Raw genomic sequence first — 6,539 nt, 5'->3', positions numbered from 1 at the left:
ATAGATAGATAGATAGATAGATAGATAGATAGATAGATAGATAAACACTTTTCAAAGAGAGAAACCCAAGCCTGTGAAGCAAGTCTATGAAGGGAGGTTTAAAATTATTAATATTTGAAAAAATACAAATTAATGCAAAAATAAAAGATCTCTTTAGGCTGATTTTACTGGAAAAAAATGAAGAGGTGGGATCCTGCCAAATGTTGACAAAGTGAGGACATATAGAAGCTGTTGAAGAAGCCGTAGGCTGGTAAAGCCATATGGGAAAGCAAACTGGTGTCACTCACTCAAATTTAACATATTTATACATTGAAAGTCAGCAAATCTTCCCATGGGCATTTAGCCTATTAGGAAATATGAACTAGATTGTTCATTTTAGTGTTTTTTTTTGTTTGTTTGTTTGTTTTTTGTTGTTGTTGTTGTTGTTGTTGTTGTTGTATCAGGAAGTTAGCAAAAACCTGGGAATCCAAACTCAGGAGAGTAGATAGGTGAAATAGGGAAGATCCACTCAATGGTATGAGTAATATGAATAGATAGTAAGATGAATCTTAACAAAAAGTTTAATGAAAATATTGATATCAGAATAAGATATAGGAAACAATACAAATTTTATAATAAACACAAGCATGCAAAGCAATTCTGATTTTTGTAATAATACATACAACACCATTTAAGTGTTAAATACATTTGAATGATAACTTATGGAGTTGAGAAAAAAATAGAAGTAAAGTATAGGAGTAAACGATAAACCAGCAAATGGAAATCAATGTGGCATTGTATGGAAAAATACAAGAATGCATATGTTTGCATTCCCTTTCTATGAGTTTTTTTTTTTTAAGTGCTAATTAGCTACATGACAAAATTGTTTTTTACTTGGCCTTAGAAAAATATGAAATATTTGCATACTGCACTGCTTGAAGGAAATAGAATTAAAATTTGATTTTGGTAAGTTTCTGCTGGACTTAGGTAAAATGGGACTGACATAAAGTAACTTCAGTGTAACATAAAAGTCAAGATAGTCCTAAGAGAAATGAAACAAGGTTCTACGTGGTTCTAAAATGATTTTGACATCAACGAGTTAACTGTGATAAAGTGTTTAAGGCTTTAGTAGTTAATTTAGAGTAATGTTTTGACTTTGCATTCTCCAACGCTTTGCAAGTCTTTGTCATTATACACAAGGATACCTAATTGGAGGGCCTTGAGTTACCATGAAGAGACCTATTACCTTCACCAACAGGGATCTACCTGTAGTGAAAATTGTGACTTAGTTGTTGTTTTTTCTAAAAAGAATTTAACTTAAAATTCTCAACATAAAATGCTGAACATCTTTTTATATTCTTATTTGCTGTCTATATAACTTCTTTGATGAGGTGTCTGTTCAGATCATTTTACCCACTACCAGATCTGGTACCATTTCTACCAGATCTACTAGATATTTCATTTTCTTATTGTTGAGTTTAAGATTAAAGCATAGTTTTGATTCAGAATTGATAGGATCTTAATAACCAAATTGCTATGGGAAAATATCAATATATGTGGTGACTTTTTAAGTATGTGCTTTCTTGAAAAACCATGAGGTGAGGAAATAGAGGGAGGCACCTCTAACAATATACAATTTCAAAATTTATTAGAGATTTTATCTTTGTTCAAAAGGCATTGATCCTACTTCAGGAATAAAGTCAGATCATTCCAAAAATCAAGATATAAGGTGTATTTGTCAAGGCAACATGACCATATTTGTTGGGTTACCTAAAGGGATTGAGAAGATTGTGCTCATACAGGCCCTTTGAGAAGCAAATGGCAAGATGTTGTTATGTTTCCCAGGGGGTTATCGGGAAAAAATTTATAAAAGGTATAAAGGAGAGGAAACAAAAGTAGGTAGGAAAGGATTTTCATTTCTGATGCAAATATGGCATCTATGAAAGGAGATGGGGAGGAAAGACAAATTGGATAGGAAAAATCTCAGTCTCTGGTACAACTTTAAGAAAGTCTTGGTAGGACATAAGATAAATAGAAAGCTCTGAGACAAAGAAGGCCCCTCAGAGAGTTCCAAGTTGAAAATAAATAGCCGTAATAATTTTGCCATATTCAGCTATTGACTGATGTTTATGGGAATATCATAACTTCAACTCAAATGTGGTGGTGGATTCCTAGGGGACTGCAGCTAAAGATCACTAGCTAATTTCACACCTCGTGGCAGGTTCTTTAGAGAAGGGAGGTCTGCATAGCATATTTCCATTGCTGCCACAACCTTCCACTTGTTCCAATAAGCTTTGTTTCCCCATCATTAGGAAAGTAGCTCTTCCGTGGTTCTAAAGTACTCTTTCTTTTTAAGGGAAACTTAGAAGAGAGGCTGGTGATACACAAAATGGCCCCATTGCTCTCAGGACCATGACTTGTACTCACCCTTTCCACCTTCCACTATCCATTCTTAAACCCTCTTTATTCTCCCTTTATGTCTTGGTGATTCTTTCCTCATTCCTAAGGAATCTGTTGTGAACAAACCTTTATTTATGATGTGATCTAATTGCTCATTTCTGAGGAATCTGCACACATACCCTTGCATACATACCCTTCTCAAGCCAGGGTTGTAGCATTTATCCACTTACAGTGTCAACTGGGGTGGGAATACCAACAGTCACCCACGTGAGTCACTTAAGCTCCCCACATGCTTTTCCTGTTCCAGTTGTGTAACAGCAGCTCTATCTCATTTCGCCAGTCAGAGGCCAGTTTCTGTGGCCTCTGTCTTGAAAGGAACTCCTCGGTTAATCAGGATTTCTACCAGATCTTGCCTTTGGATTAGCGTACGCTTTCTTAGAACTACAACACAACCAGGAGTTTTTCTACCCAATCTTCCCTCTTTCTTCATCTCCTTTCATAGGTATCAAATCTGCATCATGGTCTGGATGCTTTCCCTTCTACTACTAATCCCCTGCCTTTCATCTTTCAAAGACGTTATCCCTCAGTAAATTTCTGGCACTATTAACTGTCTTGGCATCTCTTTCCCAAAGGACAGAAACTGAAACGATAAGCAAGTGTGGAGAAGGGAAAGACAGTAATTCAGTCTGAAGATTTCAGAGACCCATCTGTTAGTATAAAATAAGTGTAAACATTCTAACGTTATTTTGATGATCTTTCTTCACTGCTTTATAGTCAAGTGATTGGCAGTTTAAGTTGTTAGATCAAAATATGCCTGATGACTCTTCTTAGGAAGCATCAAAGGAGGTCCTGACAACATTCTGTCATGATTTGCACTCTCAAGAAAAGCAAGTTAAAGTCATAGAACACAGCAGAAAGAAAAAAGAAGGGGTCTTGAAGCCTGTCGTTCCTTAAATGTACTGTTGAATATTGTACTCATATACATTTTCATTGCTTCGTTGTTTTCTCTGTTAAATCCACTCTCTGGTATATAGCTTTTATTTGTTATGTTATCTTTACCTGACCTTTTCCTTAAAGCAAAAATATGACTAAAATCATTCATTTTAAGTTTATTTTTATTCATTCAGACTAATGCAATATTTCAGAATCCCTCTTTTTTTATCCTAAATGGCAAATCTTATTCCTGATTATATAAGTGTATATTCTAAGTTTATATTAAATACCATTCTTGTTTATTTCCATTCCTCAAAAGAGGTATCTGTTATGTTCTCTGTTATGAACCAGATATTAAATTTAATTTGTTTATATTTAATTATATAAGATATAAAATAGCTTCAAAGTCATATCTACAAAATAAGATATATTCCAAGAATGCTATTTTCTATTCTTATCCCTTGTTCCCTTTACACTGCCTCCTTCCTTCTTCATAAATAGATTTTTTTAAGTTTTAAGCTAGCTTTGCATATTTTATGAAAGCAAATACATATCTACTTCTTTATCTTTTCCATTTTTTTGTGTATAATAAATATCATGTAATATTGCTTTTTCCTAGCCTTCTCTTTATATTTAAATATCTGTTCTGAAGATTTCTAAAATAAACTCTATATTGTTATAGAAAAATCATTCAGATAGTTGTGATTAAATAAATATGTTCCTATTTGAAATATGTTTGCATTTCAGGGTATTTTTGAACTCTTCACATTATTTCTTTGACATTATACTTGGGACCCTCTGTGAGCAGATGGTGAAAGCACATACCTATAATAACCACAAACACATCCATAATAACACCAAGGACTAAATGATGAAATCAATCAAAGAATGAAATAAATGTAAAACACACTGTGTTAATTGATTGAAAAACTCAACATAGTAAAGATGCGAATTTTCTCCAAATTGATTCAGTTTCTATCAAAATCTTGCAAGATGTATTGAAGACATAGCCAAGATTATACAAAAATTTATATGTAAAACCATGGGCCCAGCAATAGTTAAAAGATTTTGAAGTAGTATAAAGTGAACCGATTTAACCTGATATAAAGGCTTATTACATAACTATAATAATCAAGATAGGTTTGTATTGGCAAACGAATAGATACTTAGATCAATGGAGAAGATTCAGAACCCCAAAATAGCCCACACAAGTGTGCTTAACAGATTTTTGGCAAAGTACAGAGAAATTCAATAAATAAAGGACAGTTTTTTCAACAAATGGAGGTGGAACAATTAGACAAGCATAGGAAAGAAACAAAACAAAAAAAAACCTGACTTAAACCTTGCACTTTATGCAAAAATTAAGTCAAAAGAAAATAGAAGCTTAAATGTAAAAGATAAAACTATCAAACCTAAGAAGAATACTGGCATAAATTATAACATTTTATCCAAAATCTCCTTAAATAAACTATCTTTAATTTGAATTAAGAACTACTGAAGTGATTACAGGATTAATGTTTGGTTAGGATGGTTCAGAAAATATGAACAGCCACAGCCTAGTTAGGACAAAATAAAAATAAAGTACATCTTACATGCATTTATAAAGTAAGATCAATGTAATTTACCAAAGCTAGCATTATTTACTTTGAAAACTTGGATATAGCTCACCTTAGTAAAATTCAAATTATGTAGAAAATTACTAAAGGCCTATGCATTTGAGCAATTAAAAATTTGCACTAGTGTAGTCAGAAAGGGAAAGACCTATTAAAAAAAATTCTATGAATGTTCTGAAATGCATCAACATCTCATTTTTAGTTTACTTTTATAATACACTGTTTGTTTTTACTGCTATTCTTCTACAAGGTCAATATCAAAAAAAATAAGTGTTTAGGTAAGGAACTTATCTCATTTTATTTGCCACTATAGTAAGTCATTATTACTATAAAATAAATTGAGAAATCAATGGAAGTTCTACCAAATTATTTGAATATTTTACCTGGCTATTTTCTGATTGTTACCAGCAAGATTATAGCAACGCAAAATTAGTAGTTTCGCAGCACGACAAACTTAGAAGAAACTTTTTCTTTCATAAAAAATATGCTCATACAACTTACGTTAATTTTTTCTGCTTAAAGAAAATATTTAAACATCTTTTGGAATATTTAAAAACCATTTTTGTGTATCAGTTTGGGATTTTATTTGCATATATAAAATCGCTATTGTCAATCGCTTATGCTGCATATTTTTCTATTTCATATATTATGTATCTTTATATATATTTAATATGTATCATGTATGTATTTAATGTATATTATATATTAAAATATATTACATATTTTTCAAAATATATGTTTTTAATATACTTTTTATTTTAAAATTAGATATTTAAAGGTTTTTTTTTTTTTTTTACAAAACCACTAGTCCCACACAAATCATGAATTATAATCAGAAAAATAGAAGAGTGTGCACCCCTGAAAATTTACCCCTTGGAAAAAGTAATGATAAAACTGAGAAAAAATATTCAACTTCTTCAAAAGACTTGAAGAAGTCAATTTCTTCAAAACTGATATTAATCAAATGCTAGCAGTAAGCTGTTGAGCACCTATTCAAGAAAAGTGGCTGGATCCTAGCAATAATAGTTAACTTTTTAACATGCTGTTACTCTACTCCTAGTCTTCTTTCTGTAGCTCAGTGGTGGCCTTGAAATATGACAGTTTACATCTATATGGAAGGGAGGAGAACAAAATAGGAGTTTTTCTAAAGCTTCGTTATTGAAGAATTGTCATTTGACTTGTCTGGCGGTTCCTTAGAATACCTGACTTGAAAGACTATTTGATCTCACTCAAGCCTCATTCAGTGCTCAAAGCCTCTTTTCAGGAGATGTTGCCAAAATTATTTACTGGCAAATGATTAAACGTCATGGCTTCCTGGAAAACAAATGGCTAGTAGTTGAGTCAAAGAAGAGAATAACAAAAGTTTAAGAGGAAAAGCTCAGAAATTAGATGTCCATAGGGAATTTGAAAGGCTCAGACATATTCCTTGGCTTCTAGAAGACCACAATGCTTGCTGATGGTTGTACACATTCTCAGAAAGTATATAGTGAGGCTCCAAATTCTCACTTCTGACTAATCTTGAGGCTCTGAATAAACAAGAAATGAAGGTTAAGACAGAGTGACAAATTTAATGACTAAGTGTTGAAAACATGCCATAACACACACAGAGACCTT

Source organism: Colobus angolensis, unplaced genomic scaffold (assembly GCF_000951035.1).
Source record: "Colobus angolensis palliatus isolate OR3802 unplaced genomic scaffold, Cang.pa_1.0 Scaffold234, whole genome shotgun sequence".
NCBI classification, from domain to species: Eukaryota; Metazoa; Chordata; class Mammalia; order Primates; family Cercopithecidae; genus Colobus; species Colobus angolensis.
Note: the sequence above shows the minus strand (reverse complement) of the source record.